The 18,310-nt window shown below is 42.7% G+C and overlaps 1 protein-coding gene across 3 annotated transcripts in view; it reads left to right on the forward strand.

Moving 5' to 3' along the window:
- The first annotated feature begins 2,324 nt into the window (after positions 1-2,324).
- The window catches only part of C1QTNF7 (C1q and TNF related 7), a 53,546-nt gene continuing 37,560 nt past the window's right edge, over positions 2,325-18,310 (forward strand). For 2 of the 3 annotated variants that reach the window (XM_071447315.1, XM_071447317.1), the window contains exon 1: positions 2,325-2,688. The gene's annotated coding sequence lies outside the window, so the exon portion shown is untranslated. Of the gene's footprint in view, positions 2,689-16,812; positions 17,159-18,310 lie in introns of those variants that run through there. The other variant, XM_071447316.1, reaches the window with a different exon arrangement.

Consider the following 18,310-nt stretch of genomic DNA (forward strand, 5'->3'; position numbering starts at 1 on the left):
ATTCTTACCCTTGCCTCCTTCCTCTGGTCTGGAAAGTCTGGTAAGCAAATGAAATGGATTTAACTTCTCCCTTTTCAGACTTTTTCTTTGTTGGAGCTCATGTCCCTCTCCCTCTGACAAAGCTTTAACTGCATCTTCCCCCTTAAGAGGGAAGATGTAACCTAAGAGTGGAACTTCCAGCTGGTTCTTTAACTTGGCATTGTGCACCACAGAAAACTATTCAGGTAGACTTATTGGGGATAAAATGTTACCATATTAAAATAAATATTTGATTCTAATTATTGCTGCTATAAAATTAGTGTGAATAATCTTATGTACTACTTCACCAATTGCTACTTAGCCTTAGTCACATTCATATGAGGCAAGTAAAGAAGTGGCATTGAGGAAGATTCCCAGGCCAGATCTAGGTATGAATCAGTGGCAAAGCCTAAGTTCATAATTCCCACCAGAATTCTCCACAGACCATTAGAAAACATGGTTTTTGTTTTTTTCCAATCTGATGGGCAACATCCCTTGCTTCCCCAGAAAGACTCATCAGGAAGAGGAAGCACCATCTCATGCTTCCCTCAACAGAATCAGAAAGAGATCAACTGAGGGAATGAGGACAATAATCTTTGGGTAATCTTTAAAACTTCAGGTAATCTTTAAAACTTATGTTTGATTCCCACAAGGATGCAGGGCCAAGTTTCCAGAGGTGCCAGTACCTAAAAAGACATGCTTAATGCAGGATCACTAAGTGAAAATTAAGATACAAACCAGGAATATTGAAGTGACATGATAGGATGTTATTTCTATTTTCACTATTGCTCACTGGTAACTAAGTTCACCAGCAGACCCATAAAGCAAAATAAAAATAATCTGATAGAAATACTGTGGGGAGATATTGAGACTTGTAAAATCATATATTGAAGTTTTCACAGCACCATATCATTATGTAACAGAGTTTTCTATATCCTGGTTATTACCATCTAGCACTTGAATGAAAATCCATTAGAAGAAAGGAAAAAATTTGTTTGGTTTTCCTTAAACCCTTTATCCCAAAACTGGGTAGTATTTTATCTACATTTTTGAATGCACAGGACTATTTTTTAAATTGCCTATTCAAAATATAAAATACTTAATATTTCAGTGCCATGGAAATTAGAACATTCAAACAAACAAGATCTTTCTTAGCTATGTCACATGTGGCATTCCAATGTTGACTTGATTTTTCACAGAAGATTCATTTCCTCTTTTTAGGGGCATAAAACACCTTTGAAAATTTCAGTCTAATGTTTCCATCTTCACGTTCATTAGTTTCACAAGAAAATATGGCTTACAAAACTGAAGCACTTACTAACAACCACATCAGCCTCAGACCACCTCAGCATCAGCAGGTCAGTGGGATGCGTTTCCAAAGGTGCTGGAAGATTTGGAGCACAGCCTAAAGTGGGCTTTTCAGGACCCTCATTGCTTAAACAAGTGTTTGTCATGGTACCCAGGGAGAAACTCAGTCTGAAATTCTCCAAATCGCAATATTTTATCATTTGTTTATTAGTTTGCTTGCTTTTAGCTTCTCTGCAGAGAAAAGTCACATTTGCAAAAGGGGACCTTTCCCTAAGTTCATAAATGCACACCATGTGTGTCAACCATAACTGGTTGAAATAAATTCCTTGCAAAGAGAAGGAAAGTCAAAATGAGCATAGGCAACTCTCTTCTATGAACAGCACTTTACATGCTTCACTGTCTTAATTTGAGCAAAGCAGGACAGAGCCATGCCCAGTCAGTGGATGCCTTTGAAAACCATGCCTCTATCTTTCAAGTCTCTATTATTTAAGTGTCTGCCTCTGTTATTGACACTGTCTCAGAAGGAAGGATCATTTCCAGGAGTGTATTTTGAAAGTTTCCAAAGCACTAAGTTTGAAGCTCTTCAAAATCAAGACATTTGTTATTTTGCTTGGCCATGACCCTCAGCTTGGTGTCCCAGCCACCCTGTGCTGGGGGCACCCTACATTGCACTGTAGAGAAAGCCCTGGAGGAAGCCCCTGGACCTCTGCCCAAAACCTCAAAACCAAGGACTGGTGACTTGTGGGCACTGTGAGGACCAGGTTCCTTTGGGAGCTCTGAGCACTTCATGCATTTGAGGCCGTCACTTCCTGCATTTTGAAGCAGATGCTGCTCCTCCCAAATCCCATGCTGAGGGGACTATATGCCAAAAGCAGCTTGGTTTTTTCCTCTTTCCTGTGCTTTTACCAAGAAGGAGACAGCTTAGCCTGTGATGCTGTCCAAAGATGATATAACATTACCTCAGGGAGGCTGTGCCCCCAGTCCTGTTAGGGCTCTGTCACACCACATCAGTCTGGAGCACAGGCTTGCTCCTTGCTCCACAGTATAAAACAAGCTCCTTCCAGCAAGAGTTTTACAGCAAGCTCACAGTTGCTTTAAATTAGAAAAGTTGGCAGGTGGCCAAGGAAAGGAGCAGGAGCTTGTTCAGCTGAGACAGACAGTTAGAAAACTCTGTAAGAGCATCAAGCCTCAGACAGGTTTTCACAAAGTACCTTTTTTTGTCATCCCAGCATTTAAATTTCTTTTCAAGGATTTTGAATCACCAAAAATTACCTGCTGGCTTGAATCTACAACTCTTACACTACCCAAACAGAGTACGTTGCTTTCCCTGAAAAATCAGATGTCATCTACTCAACTGTGAAGGTAAGTTGTAACTGATTCTACTTTCCTGAACTGACTTCTCTGAAATGCATTTGGAGAAAGGAATGCAATAGAAAGATCTTTCAGAAAAATGCATATTTTTTCTGAGGTACATTAATTCTGTTAGAAATAGACTGTTGTGGTGTCTCGGTGAAATCTGCTTATGTATCTTCTCTTGTAAGAGATGAGTAATAAACTTGGACATTTATTGCATATCAGAAAGTTAGCAGACAGATTGTTTAAAAAATCAAAGATGTAATATTCTGACAAAAAAATTGTTTAAAATGTCTACCTTTCACAGGGTTTAGGGCGATTAAATTACCTAAAACATTTTTAAATTATTCCTCTCTATCTAGCGTTAATCTTACATTCCACCAACCCAGACCAGAGATTATTTGGGGTTTTTTGCTCATGAATGATTCCATCATCATTCCAAATCTTCACTTTAACTGCAGTTGCTATGGTTTCATAGAAACTCATTTTGCAAAAAAAAAATATCTATAAATACCAAATAAACAGTTTTGCTTCAGACTTGCACTATTGCAAAGTTAAGCTCCTGCATTTACCTTATTAAACTCTTGAAAATATATCCATTTGTTATTTTGCTGCTGTGTTTCTTCTTCTTGGTTGAGTTTTTTTCCAGATCATTTTACTTTTTGTGTTTCCCCTGCTACCAGCAGTGTGCTTTGTGCCTAAGAGTAGGCTGGTGAGAGACTGTGTGCTGTTAAATACAGATGAAATGCTGAGTGTAAGTGATTAATCACAACCTTGGGCTGGGTAGGTGAGAGTATAAGTGGATTAGCAGTTTCAAGCTCCCTTTTTTCTGCTGGGTCTCTGGTTACCATTAGCCAGGCAAGGCTGAGGCAAACATTGCCTGCTGCCCAAAACCTGATAGTCACAGTGGGGGCTAATTCCTCCATCCCACTCATTTGCAAGGAAATGATGAAGCTTTTCAGGCTGAAGTTTTAGGAAAATATGGGTGTGAGCACAGCATTACCCACAGCCCTTGGAGCTGTACAAGCTATGGAAATTTAATAACAGGAACCTGCCTCAGAAACCACACAACTGTTGTGTTCTATAGCATGCTGTGTTTAAGAAGCAGAAAATGCCTTCCTGTACTGCCTGTCCCCTGTTTTGCCTTGACTTGGGACAACTTAAGCTGTGCTTCTGGAGCAGATTTACCCTGGTGAGAATGGAGGGCTGTCAATGCCCCTAATGCTGTGTTCCCATGGATCACACTGTATTTAAGAGCAGAGAAACACAGAGCAGGGAGGGCAGGGAGAAGAGTGCAGAAAATCAAAACTGGAAGTGAAGGAGCTGATATGCCTGCCCACTGTCATGGAAGAAATGCTAAAAGCCTGTTGACTTTGGAGCCACTGTGTTAAGTTTGTGCCAAATGGGAAGCCCATTCTTGGGGCTTCCATCTTTGCTGAACTCTGGAAGGGTGGAGCTAGGAACACCTCCATCAGGTGTCTCCTGGGAGAGAACTACACAGTGTAGGGATTGGGAAGTGCATTGACTCTCTCAGTGCTTGCCTATTCCTTGTCTTTCCTCCACCATACCCCACCAATCTGATGAGTAGGTGGGAGTAAAGGTGGTAAAAACTGCTCTGTGTTGCTTATTGATACTGGAGACAGGAGAGTTTCTGAAGCTGAATATCTCAGCCAAAGGGACTGCTTCTGGCTCAGCAGCAGTGGCAGGGAAGGATGCAAACAAAGAAGGCAATATTTTGTTATTTCATCCCCTTCATCATCTCCACTGTTGCACTTATCCATGGTTCAGTCACAGTGGCAAGGTGAGGAGGTAGATGGAAATCCACATTTCTGAGGGCTAGGTTTGAGTGCCTGCAGGAGAAGTTCTGTCCCATTCACATAGCAAACTTATATCCTTAATTCTCTGTGACATGCCCATTCACAGGTCCATCCCATGCACTGGTAAGCCTGATTTCAGAGTCCTTAAACAGATGCTGTATGAACATTATATATACTGTCATTGCATGATCAAATAACATCTCTGTTACCAAAGGATCACCTTGAAATGATGAAATTAAAATTTAGATTTACCAGAAAAATGTAACCTCACAGGGAAGCAAAAATCCTAAGGTTTCAACCTTTTACACAAGTAATGGTCATTTAAAAAGTGTTTCTGATTCAGAGACCTTGCTTGTCACATATACAAGACAGTTAAACTCCATTTTCACTGCTGAAGTGGATTCTCTGTTAGCAAAAAGGACAGCAAAGTGATTATGTGATTGCCTTGGCAGAGAATTCTAGAGTCTTTTCAGGCTCATCTTCATGGTGCTACCTGGAAAACAAAGGCTGCAAATGAAATAACCACTGGGCAGATTTGTATTTTAGTTACAGATATCAGGCTGCAACTGTCAGCAAAGGGTATTTATTTCTGCTCCCAGTCTCTCTAAAGTAAAAGGTGCAAATCACCTCTCTGCATTTCTCTGTTGGGCTGAAGAAGGAATCTAGATTACTCTGATTTCCCAAAGCTGAAATAAACAGTTTGTGTTCTTCATAAATTAGGATTCAGCTTTCATTTTTTGAAAAGCAGTGTGAAACTGTCTTGGTTGTCTGAGACTCACCTGATGTTGCATGCAGATGGGAAAGCCCAAAGTGATGAAAGCAGAACAGCAAAGCACCTGATTCAAGCCTTTAAAGATACTTTACAGTTTCATTACTCCTTCAAGCTGGGATAGGGCCACATGACCAAGGAGTTTACACATTTCTGTGAGGTTTAGGTGTTGGGAAGAACAGAACTGTTTAGTATAAAATTAATTCTTATCACAAAGGATAATGGCAACCTCCTTTAAAGGGGAAGAATAGGGTATGAATAATGGGAAAACACATCCTGGCAGTGAGAGATATACAGTTATAAAATAATCCAGAGGGAAAAAAGGGAAAAGTCTCACTGGCTGGGATGTTTCACTTACTCTGGGCAAACTTAGTAGAAATCTGTGGGGAGCAATCATTCCTAGGCTGAGAGATGTGATAGTCCATATGTTGTGCTGGCTTAAATGCATTGGCTCATCTTCAGTCTATCCACTGTATTTGTCTTCCTCATCCATGTGAGTATCACGTCTCTCAGACCCAAATGGGGCCAGATCTCAAAAATTTAATGGAGATAGTTGATTATGTTTGGACACCATCAGGCCACCCATCCTATTTTCAACTCACATTCTCCCCTTCTCTTTTGGAGAGACCCCAAACCCAAAATCAGACATCCTGCAAGAAACAGGAACATCTCCTTGCCAGGAGTCCAAGGTTGAAGTTAAGGGAAGGGATAAGGAAGGTTTAGGGAAAGGAACTGTTTGGTTTAGGGAATGGGGGGTTTGGATGCATTGTAATTCATGCACTTTGTTTTATTTCTCTCTCTCTTATTTTTTTTTTTTCCCTACATTCTTCAATAAAGATATTTTTCTTTCAGGAAAAAATGAGAGTGGGGAGAGCATTAATAGCTGAGGTGGGACCTGAAATGTAGTTTAAAAAATGTGCAATAAAAACAGGGAGTGTCTTGCTATAAACCCAAGGAGAGCTGGACAGGCAGAGCTGAAGAGATGAGTGTCCAGCCTGCTCACCCCACCTCTTCCCATTGCTGTGATGGCCTCGTGACTGGATCCAGGCCAGCGTAGGAGCCCCATCACTGCAGCACAGGGAAAAGTGATTTGTGAGCTGCTGAGAGACAGACCTCCCCTGGGTTTTTTACCCCTTGGAAAAAAACAGAGAAACTTGGTTTTCTTCTGGATTTGTCCAGGAAAACTCTCCCTTTTCTTGGAGGGGGACTCTCTTGGTGCTGGAACATACATCTGCTATTCTCACTAGCAGTAACTACTCAAGACCAAAAGTCCTTTTCCTTTTCAGGAGTCTATAAAAACTTGATGTTATGCCAGCCTTGCTAGGCCTGCACTGATGTTCCTGCACAGCGCCAGTCTGCTGCCTCTCAATGCACCTGGGGATTCAACCTCCTTCCCCAGCACACCCCAGTCTGCTACTCCAACCCTTAATCACTATCACTCAGCAGTAGTGGAAATGCAGAGAAGCATGTAGATTACTCTTTGCATCCATTCCCCATTCTAGACACCTTGCTGGTCTTTGTTTTGCAGAGCAATTGGCTCCTTTGAGTCTCTGTAATTTCCAGCTCTCCACAGACGTGCTCTGAAAGTTACCTCCCAGAGACTGTCCTGTTTTGACCCCTAAACCTGAGATCATAGCCCTGCATTAGCAACCCACACAGTCCCACACATCTTTGCTTGTCTTCTCCTGTGAACAACCAACCTGGCATCCTCCTTTTCACAGACCTTCCATTTTCCTGTCTGTGTGTTTCCCCAGGGTAAACCACTTTACTGCTTCCTCACAGGAGGTTCCTGAGGGGGGCAGCCCTTCCTCCCAAAACTACAGTGGATGATGGGCCATCCTGTAGCCTGCTCAAATGACCAGGGCAGGCACTCTCCAGCTTCTGGACAGCTGATTTCTCAGTGGAAAGACCAAGGCTGCTTTGTCCTTTCCTGAGTTATTGTTTGTGCCATTCATATTCCTGCTAGAAAGTGGTGATAGATGTCTGCAGATGAACTCTGAGCACCAGCTTTGATGTAGGGCAGCAAGAAACTATTCCAGGGAGAGGCAGCAATTTTTGGAGTGGGAATAGGATGGCCTGCACTCCAGCAAAACAGCTTGCATAATGCTGTGTGTCCTGGTGTCTGGATCACAGCTCCTGCTCCTCTCCTTGAAGAAGGGAATTTTCATTTCTTTCCCTATCTTGGATAAAGGGAGAGGAAAATAAAGAAAAAATGTTCCCCTTACTGACTCAACTTTATTAACTTCTCCATGTGTCCGAAAGTCCAAAATGGGAATGCAAAGATCAAGTAACATCAATAGTCAGACAGCTGGGAACAGTTTAGGCAGGATGAGCAGGACCAGTAGTCCTGGCTAACTGTGAACCAGGTTATCCCCTCTCCCCTCCTTCCTGCACCCCCCACAGGGAGTGGGTACTCACTGTCCTGGCTTGGCCCCTGGGCTCTCAGAGTGGTCGGCTGTGCTGCATAGCCCCCATGGACCTCCATGGCTGTGCAGTGAATATGATTTGATTCTCTAGAGAAGGGGCTGTATTTCTCTGTATTTCCAGGGTTTTGGAGGCTGCATTGGAGACTGCCTTCAGCTTTTTAAGGAGAATTGAGAATTTCCTCTGCAGAACTGCCTAGGATGGCTGTCTCCATGCTGACAGGCTACACACCTCAGTCCTGATTCAAAATTCCTGTTCATGGAATTTCCCAGACAGAAACACATCCCTTTGCACTGTGTCACACCTGAACAGTGCCTCCTGCACTACCAGGAGGTGCTGAAATTGCAGGACCTGTTCTGTACAGTGAGAGTCTGCTCTGAACCTGCCTGGAGTGCCTGCCTCTGACAGATATGCACAATTTGTTATCAAATGTAGATAATCCTTAAACTCACCAGGAGAAAATATCCAGGAAAAAATGAAAGGGCACCTTGGGAACAGGAGCTGTTAGAACCTACTGCTTATCTTGTATTCTCCCTTTCTGCAGACGTGCTCTGTCCTTGAGAGTCAGGGCTTCTGTCTGAGACTTTTGATTGCCAATGTCTGGGAAAAAAAGTCTGAATGGTGTGTGTAAAACATCTGTTTCTGCAGCCCAACAGGGCATGTATTAAATCCCTGTAGTGAGAGTCAGGTCACAATTGAGGTCAAATCAGTCCTCAAAGCTCCTTTCGTGTGTGTTACATAAGGACATGCACAGACTGGGTCTACTGTGGGTGCAGCTCCAGGGATGAAGCTCCAGGGCATATTTGGATTGCTGTATCTGGCAGGATTTAGCCCTAGATTTCCCCTCCTGCAGATAAGGACTTGTAGCCAGGAGGATTGTTTTCATACCTCCCAAACACCCATGTGAAGTACTTTGATGAGATGTGTCTCTTGGCCATGGCCAACCTGACTCAGCAATCAGGAAGTTGTATCACCTCTGCAAGGATAGGCCAGGGTTGTAAAACCTCTCTGTTCCCTTAGTTAGGTCCATTTTCTTCATCAGAAGGGATGGCTGGGACACTCAGTGCCATCAGTGCTAATGCTTGAGCAGCCTCTGCATTGACTCTGGCATGAGCTTTGGATTCCTTGTCATTAGGACAAGAGAGATCCCATAGCAGAAACAATTTTGTTTGCATGGAAGAACGGCCAAGACACCCTTAAAAGGAAGGCTCTGCCAAGATCACACTGCTGGAGGTGCTCAGCACTGCTCCCACCTCCCCAGGACCATCCTGAGCCAGCCCAGGGGTCAGGCTGTGAGCCCCAGGGCAGAGGGGACACTCTGATCCTTTCAGCCCCATGGCCAGAGGTGGGCAGGACATGGCCTGGCACAGAATCCCCCACCAGAGAGAGCAGCCCAGCCATGTTCTGTGCACGCCTCCATTCCAGGCTGTCAGCTGAAGCAGCTGTTTCTAATTTATCACTGAAACCAAACAACTTAATCCACCAAATATGCAGCAGTGGGGGGTGAGGGGGGGCCTTTCACTTAAAGCTGATTTATAAATTGGATGATTAAGGTTAATTTGTCTATGAATGAGGCAAATCTGTGTCAGATATTGTTACTAATGCTTCCTCCCTCTAATTTTTGCAAGTCCTAAACATCCAAAGCCTTTTCAACCTGAGGCAATGGGACACATTGCTGTTCTGCTGGCCAAAAGCATCTGGCACTCTTTCCTTTCATCAACAACTCCAATATTTATCTATTTAGCCCTTCAGAACATTATTTGGGTGTAACAGATGCTGCAGCCCTCTGTGGTATGGGTGCCAGAGACAGGCCTCAGCAGCAGCTCTGGCATACACCTTCTTGGTTTTGGGGAGTTACTTCCCCTTGGCTGCCTGGCAGTGATGGCTGGAAGGCAGCCTGGCACCAGAGATCCTGTGCTGAGAGCCCCTGGCAGTGGGGACTGTGCTCAGGGCTTGACAAAAACTGCATCTTCACAACATGGCTGAGGGCCCTGATGGGAAGGCTCCTTAGTCCAAACCCATTTTGGATTAGGCTGAGATAATGATTGGGTTTCCCTACATTTATTGATCCTGGAGGTTATGGCCAGCCTCAGATCATCTGTGTTTCAGCACATGCACAGCTATTGATCCATCCAGCTACAAACAAGACACACACCCTGCTCCTACAAGCAATGCACATGTCCTGCTTCTGCTGACACCCATTCCAGACCACCAGTTCCTACTGCTCATAGCTTGTGCTGCTGTTCATGGAAAAGGGCTCTTCTCCAAGCAGCTGGCACTCAGCTGCCATGCACAGCAGCACTGAAGTTAGAGCAATGCAACAGCCTTAAAAAGCCCTTAACAGCATCAGCCTTGTGTGCCTGTGAAAGGTGAGGGGGAAAGGCAGCCCCAGCCAGCAGCAGGATTGTCAAAGCAGCTGGGCATCCACAAACCAGAAAATACCTGGTGCAGGAATGAGAGAGGGTCCTTGTGGAGGGCCTTGGCAGCCCACAGACCCCCACCCTGTGGTGGCCAGGCTGGGAACACCAGGAGCACAAATTGGTTGCATGGGAAAGGAACAGCTGCACTGATTTGTTCAGCTACACCTCTAAAAATAAGTATTTCATTAGGTGTCCTTGCCTGGTAGACACTGCAGTGCTCCTCACTCCTCACAAGCCAGTGCCCCTGCTGCAGAGAGGGAGCCAGTGGCACAGGCTGACCCCTGGGTGTCCCACAAGAATGAGTCCCTTCAACCCAGGGGTGTGGGCACCTGTAGTGCAGCCATGGCAGAGCACACTGCTTTTGGACATTTGGACTTTCAGGCTGGATTGCAGGAGCTGAGTGGGTTGTAAGGAAGTACAAAATAGCCTCACGTGGGGTCACTGCAATGGTGATAAGGCTGTGGGATGCTGTTGCAATGACCAGTGCCCCCCTCCTCAGCAGTCTCTTCTGTAAGCAGGATCTCCTGGGGTTGGAGCAGTCAGGAAATCCTTCTCCTCCATTATTTCTATTAAGTGGCAGCATTAGACAACATACCAGGATGTCACTGAACTTCTCTTCAAGTGCAAATATCAGGTAGGCTAAAGGGGAGAGTGAAAAGGAGAATAGAAAAGCAGGAGGAAAGCAGCAGCAGCAGCAGTGGGAGCAGGAGTCAGAGCCCTTAGTGCTCTGCTACAGCTCCTGCATTCCCATCCCTCCTATACACAAAATGTGTAAAGCAAGCTGGAAAATAATGGCTTTGAGAAGAAAACTGAAGACACCTGGAACAACAGTGATCTTGAGAAGAGCTGAAGCAATTCTAGTTTTTGTCTAAAAAAAGAAATCAATCTTTTTTGTAATTCAATCCAGACAAGCCTTTAGCACTTTAGGAGTTTTAAGCTACATGCAATGGGAGCACCATAAACAATTTATTCTGCAATGGTGCAGTCTGCTTTTCACTCATGAAGCCTTTTCCCAAATGAAGAGATGGCATTCAATTCACTTTTACCAGCTCTTTACTTGAGAGCTGGGCTGTGCTTCAAATGGTGATATACACTGTAAGTGGCTTCTCCTCTCCCTTCCCTCATTCTGTACACATAAGGGATGGTCAGAGATATCCTCATGTCTGAAAGCTTTGTGCTTGCAGGAAGGAAATTAATTGCAGCTCATTGCAAGAAAAGAACATTTTACTTTGATGTTTTCGATAGCTTGGTCTGAAATAGCCTCAGCCTCACTCCAGACCTGATGAAAAGTGATGAATTTGAATGAGCAAAGTTGTTTCAAATTTCCAGATATATCTTGTACATGATATTCTGGGGCCCTAATTTTTATTTCTGCTTGTTTTTTTCCAAGGTTATAGAGAAGAAAGGGATATAGATTTAACTTATGGGAGACTTGATGTGTGCATAAAGGACCATTTTCTTAAACTGTCAGAAGATCAAACATAATGTTTTGCAATCATGTTCAAGGTACATGAGCAGCAGATTTTTGATGGGAAAGTGACACAAGCTACTGATAGAAAGCCTGCTCTCTAATTCCTGGGGAGTTTATTTTGCTTTCCTACCTCTGATGAAGTAGCAGTACTTGAAATAGGTTTTGCTTTTGGCTGAAGATACATTCCACAATGGAAGAATGTCCTTGACTTAAAACATCTCCAGGATTCATCCATGTTTTCTGACCTCTGAGAGGAAAGGAAATTTAATAAGAAGTCCTTTCTGACCCTCAGATGGAAGATCACATGAATGCAGGCTCAGGACATTTATATCTGAGCGTGAGAGTTTCTTTTGATGGGTTTTAAAGTTATATGTTGTTGATGTTCTTGAATTATACAGCTCAGTGAAGCATTCAAAAACAAATGTTCAGCCCCCCTGGGGTATGTTCAAGGCCTAAGGATAAGCTTTGATGTGGATACAAAGCCATGATGGCTGTCAGCTCCTCAGTCATTTTCCAGTGGCACCAATGTGACCAGAAAGGGAATACATTTGTTTTCACACAGTTTTGAGTCAGAACTTCAACTTCTGCTGCTGCAAACTGAACATGCTGCCTTTGCAATCAGTGCAGCAGTATGGGTGCATGTCACCTCAAGGACTGGCTGTTCAGATTTCAATACAGAACTTATATGGGCAAGGTATTACACACAGGAGATTCGCCTTTTACATTTTAATGACATATTAAATAAAATTACAAACTAAAAAGTCAGAATTCTTCCCTTTTTTAATGTGAAGTTTGAAGCATCAACAGGAATTTGCAGATCTTGAGGCCTTGCCCATTTTTCCCTGGTCCCCACACTGGCTGAGACCACATTATAGCATCTTGCCTCAAGTAAGGAATTGCTACAATCCCAATGCTAATTTGGCTGGCCTGGCAGGCCTGAGCAGGAATGCAGCAGTGTCTAGAATGGGGGCTGGCAATATGGAACATCCACATAAGGGTTGCAAAGGAGCTTAACTGGCTCCCTCCAGGAAGCAGAACTAGTCTAGCATACATCTGTGGCCCATACTATATTTTTTTTTTCACAGAAGAGCCATTTCCCAGCTACATGCCAGATATATATATATATAGCCATAGTGGCACCAAGTATAAAATAGCATTACACACCAAAATCTAGATGTGAGATCAAAATGTGAGGGCCATGCTTATGAGCCACTCATTTAAATATAAACATTCTTGTCTTTCAAGAAAATACTACCTTGCCTTTCAATTCTTCCCAAGCCCTCCTTATGTACAAACTGAATTTCAAAATTGAAATTGATTGCAGGTGTCTTAAGTATATTTTTCTAGGCCTTCAATTTAAACAAGTTACAGCAATACTCACCTTCATACAGTTTTTGATCATTATGATATGAATTCTCACTGACAGCAATAAAGACCATGGGGACCTTTCCTCATTTAAAGAACCAGATTTTTTTAATTTGGATCCTATTTTAGACTGTCAGAAGGGCTGATTTCTGAGGAGAATCTTTCATTTGATGATCCCTAGTACAGCTGCCTACCACATGTACAGCAGCAGTGTAAGCATTTTTCATTTTCCCCCCTTTCAGCCTCAGTACTGGAACCCATTACACAGCTGGCATCTCAGAAGGGCCGTGTTACTTTGACCCTTGCTTCAAAAAATGATCTGTAATAGCAAGGTGGCTATTACTAACTAATAGCAGGAATGCACAGAGAGCTGACAGCAAATAGGATGGCAGCCCTGAGAGATGACCAGTCAGCTTCTTACTCTGCACAGATTGTAATCTCTGGCAAATACCATCCTTGTGCCCTAGGTCCACATCTGTAAAATGAGGTACAAGGTTTTGGCTTCCATGACAAATAAGTAGAATCAAATAACTGGGTTATCAGCTATGGCAATAACCACAAGTTTGTAATTACCTGGGATAAAAGATGCAAAATCCCTCTGGATCATAATCACATCTTGCTCTTGGAGGTAATGGGGGTCAGGTGTGCAGTATGGAATGGAAACCTCTGCATAATTGAGTGATCACTGAAGAGATAGCTGCCAGCTGATTGGACCTGCTTTTAGCAGCTGTTGGATGAGATGAACTCAAAACATCCCTTCCATCCCAAATTACCCCTGTGACTCTGTTCTAATGCTGCACCTCTGCAAATGCATCCCCTTGGACCATTGGAATGTACATGGACAAAGCAGTGCTGCAGGACACAGCCTGCCTCCATCAGGCACTGATCAAGCTGTGGACTGAACCAATTCTGGGCAGATTGATGCCTCCACCAAAAGCACTTTTTTTCTTGTGGCCCCAGGCTCATCCTAGAATGAGTATAGGTGGCCTTAGGTAGAACTGGGCCTCCAGGGAGCCAAGCAATGGTAGGTTCATCTCCAGATTAGCTACCTAAAGGTAATGAAGGTTTACCACATTGGGGAATATGCTCTAGTTCACATTGACCTGCCATTTCATCTTACATCACCACTGCATCAGTGCTTCAGTCCTTCTTGCTCAGCCTTTACATGAAATAGCAAAATTAAGCCTTGTGGTTCCTATGGACTGTCTACTATGGACTCTCTATGTGGCATCTCTCATGAAGTAATAAAGTGTGGACTTTCTAAAAGCCCTGTACACTGACATTGGAAATAACACCTACTGGGATATATATATATATATATATATATATATATATATATATATTTGGGGGGTTTTTAAAGCAGTGAGTAAAATGAGACGATTTTCAAAGTCTCTGATCAGCACTCCCAGGCTCCAGGCAGCACAGCCCAACCCATCAACCCATCTCTTGGGTGGAAAGATAAATGAGAAACATAGGACACTTATTTATATATCAGGATCTACACTTCCTTGGGGGGGAAAAAAAGAAAGAAAAAATATTCTCATGTTTTTGATGTGGTTGACCATGACACAGACTTCACCCTACAAGTCTTGTACTTTTCTATCTGTGTTACAGCTCCTGGGGCCCTGGCCAGGCTTCCACAGTCATATTCACAGTTGCAGTTGTAACTGTGACTCTTATGTTGGGAACTGTTTTCTTAACTCTGCATGAACATCTGTGAATGCACATACAATAATATCCAGTAAGGCAAATGACATTTACAGTGACCAGCTGCCTGCAGTTGTGAGGCAACACTGCACAGGGCCACAGTAGAACAAAGCACCCAGAGGCTTGCAGTGCTTACACAGTTATGGTGTGGCTGAATTGGGCTGGGGATAAATGACATCATCCATTCCTGGGGGCTGCAAGTGCACTGCCCAATGGCTTGTTGCTTCCTTAGTCAAAAGCCAAGTCCCTGGGGCAGAAACCAAGTCATGCCTGGGAGTAATTAAATGGCGCTCAAATTAGTACTGTGGTTTAGATGTCCCTGCTGAATTCAACTCAGTTCAGCCCTCAGAAGTTAGGTATGTATTCTGCTTGTCTCAAAACACTTCAGAGAGCAGCAGGTCACAGGTCCCAGGCAGTTTTTGAAGTTTAGCCTCTTGTATTATGGACAGAAAGCTGGAGAGGATCCCGATACGCCCCACTCGTGGGACTGCTGCCTGCAGCCTGGGCGTGTGTGAGCAGGCTCTGTGCCAAGCCTTGCTCCTACACAACAGGTCACAGGGCCTCCAACATCATAAAACAGGACTGAAAGCCAAAAATGCCAGCTATTTTCTAAAAATAGAGAAGATGAGATGGGACAGAGGGAGAAGGCGCGTCCTTGCTGATGGTTTAGCAGTGGGGGAAGAGGGCCAGTGTGGCAGCTGACAACAGCTCACCCCAGCATGGCTGAGCAGTACAGCAATAGATTTCAAACATGTATTTAAATTTAAAAAAAAAAACAAAAACAAAAAAAACCACCAAAACAGCAAATATTTTGAAATTCCAGATCTATGGTTTGATAATGCTTTGTATTTTGAAACTGTTAGTAGAGAAAGGAAAAGTGAAAACAACAGGAAGAGCTGAAAGGAGCCAAATTAATTTACTGTGAACTTATTGTTTCAGTTTTCAACAAAGGAAATGGATATAAATAGAAACTAAATTGAAACTGAGGTCTCTCTCATTCAACAAAATATATCACTGCTACTAGTCAGCTACAATGCAGAAAGACAATTTAATTACTTATAAACAACTTTGAAGTTATACTTGTGTTTTAGTGTCGTAATAAAGCTGAAAAAAACCCAAAACAATAAAAGCTGAACTCAAGTCTTCAGGTTCAAGAAAAACATTGATAACACACATACAAAATGTGTAGGGAATTTTTTCAAGTCCATTGTTCACACAAGAGAATAAAAAAAGAGATCATTTGATCATTCTTCATTAAAAACTATTACTTCCTAAAGCTAGAAATGCTTGTTAAAAGTTTTGAGGGCTTTTTTGTTTGTTTCTTTTATCTTTACATTTCATAAAGCCATGAAAATTGAATTTACAATATTTTAAAGTTTGATTCTGTAAGCTTATTTCTCTTTTTTTTCCTCTTTTGAAACTCAATACAATGGAATGAATGAGGACTTTGATTTCCTTTCTTATCTTTGCTGCTCTTAATATGGCTTTTTTTCATCTTCTCAATAAAACCCCTGTCCTTAGTGCCTGAGAATTACATGACTATGTTTAAACTATTGTCTTTAGTCTTGAAAACGTAATTTTAAAATGGAACAGGGATTTTTTTTTCCTGAAACCTTAAATTTACCTACTTTCTGTTACAATATCTTTTTACTTTTCTTCTTTGTCTCACTAGTTGCTCTACTGAGGACTTGTTGCAAAAGCTGTGCTTGTTTTTATGAAATTTAGTGAGTTTAAGTAGAGAAAAGGGAAGAAATAGAGGGAAAAAAAGTAGTAAACATATCTTTCTTTTGAAGGAGAAAAAAAAAAAAAAAACTGGAAACCACTCATTTTGCTTTCAGGTAATTAATTGAATTTATGATTCCCAAAATGCTAAACTTCAGTATGGGTTACATTTCCTGGGTGGGATGCAGAGAGATTCTCAGAAAATCAGGGTTTGAAACAGAAAGCCAGCAGCAGCCTCATCTGGGGCACAAGGGACCTCAGCAGAGGGGACAGAGCTGCCACTTGGGACCCACGAGCTGAAATAGAGAAGCCTGTCGTCTTTGCTTTATTTTTAATATCTGTAAACAAATGAAAAGCCAGAAGCAGCCCTGGGTTTGGTCCTGCTGTGGCTGTGCCAGCAGCCCTGCTCCCGTGCCCCGGCGCAGAGTGCACATGCCACAGCTCCTGCTCTTATGTTACTGCTCAAGTATGCACCCAGCACAGAGCCAGCAGATAGAGGAGATTTATTCTACTTGTTGAGGTCAAGGACTCCTCTGCTTTGGATTCAGCAGAGAGGGAACTCTTTCCTCGTAGCACCAGTCAGGCTTTCTGCTTTTGCAGTCTACTGTCCGTGCGCGCCGCAGATAAAGAAACATCTGAGAGCGTTTTTAAAGGATTTATCCATCCAAAGCACTGGTGAGCTTTATGCTGTCTCCAGTGTCAGAGTTAGGAGGCTTTCAACAAGGGACAATATTGCACAAAGTGCAAGCCAGAGGCTCCAGCTGCTGCAAACTTTTGCAACCATGTAAGTAAAGGGCTTTATTTTGCTGAAACAAACTTTGCATATTCTCTTGCCTCATAAAAACACTGAGATAATATAAATTTTAGATGAATTTCCTAATACTAGTAATGTTGCTATCCTGCTGTGTCTTTGAATAATGCATGCATGTCAGCACAATAATTAAATATCTTACCTTGTTTTGCTTGTAAGGAGCAGAATCTGTAGCACCTCAGGCAGGCTCTGTTTGCTTTTCTGATCGCTTTTTCATTCTGTTCCTGAATCATTGCTGTTCTCTGTTTGTGATCAGCACAGAGACCTTTCTGATTTCTCTGATTTCTTTTGTTTCAAGGACAATGAGAAGCTGACAGGGAAATGAAAAGGCTGTGAAAACAAAGAGCATAAAAGTAGTTTATAAAGTGTTGTCAGTGAACCCAAAAGTGGTGTGTAACCCTCATGTTGAACTTGTGGTCTTGTGAAATTTTATGTGCTTTATAGTGAGGTTCAAGGAGTCACAGATTATGTGACTAAGAGGAACATTAAATAACAGAAAAAATATTTTGATTGTTTTATAAAATGATACTTTATGTTCATGCTCATATTTAAATTTGTCACTTTCTCTGTGGCTATCTGGAGCTTATGGCAGGGAATGGATCACTTTTCTCTGAGCTTCACAATGTAACCTAAAGTCATGAAATATTTCCTTGTCTTCTATGTAGTTCCTATACTTTTTGGCATCAATAGGCCTGGCATAGGTTGAAATGCCAAATTTCTCTTCTCTGTGAAGTCCTCCCTGCCATTTTGATTGCTGCCAAAATGTAGACATAATGATAGATAAATGGATAGATAAATAAATGGAAGCTATATTACATTCACTGACTAGGTACAGGTGGTAGTACCCTGAGACAGAAATTTTATGCACTCAGAATCCTCAGTGTCTTCCTGTTCAGAGAGTCTCTAGTTCCTTCTTATTCCTTATCCAGAAAGCATCTGATCCCTATGACTTTGCACATTCTATTTTGCTCACACATTTTCCCAGTTCCCAATAACTTTTAATAGGCCCTTTCCTCCAGGCCCACATGCCTGAAAGGTGCAAACCCTGCAACCTTCCCAGTGCAAACCCTTCCCTCCAGCCCTTCAACCCTGTCACACACCCACAGGTACCCAGCCCAACTGGAT

Source organism: Agelaius tricolor, unplaced genomic scaffold, assembly GCF_023055355.1.
Source record: "Agelaius tricolor isolate 1412-34295 unplaced genomic scaffold, bAgeTri1.0.p SCAF_24, whole genome shotgun sequence".
Classification (NCBI taxonomy): domain Eukaryota; kingdom Metazoa; phylum Chordata; class Aves; order Passeriformes; family Icteridae; genus Agelaius; species Agelaius tricolor.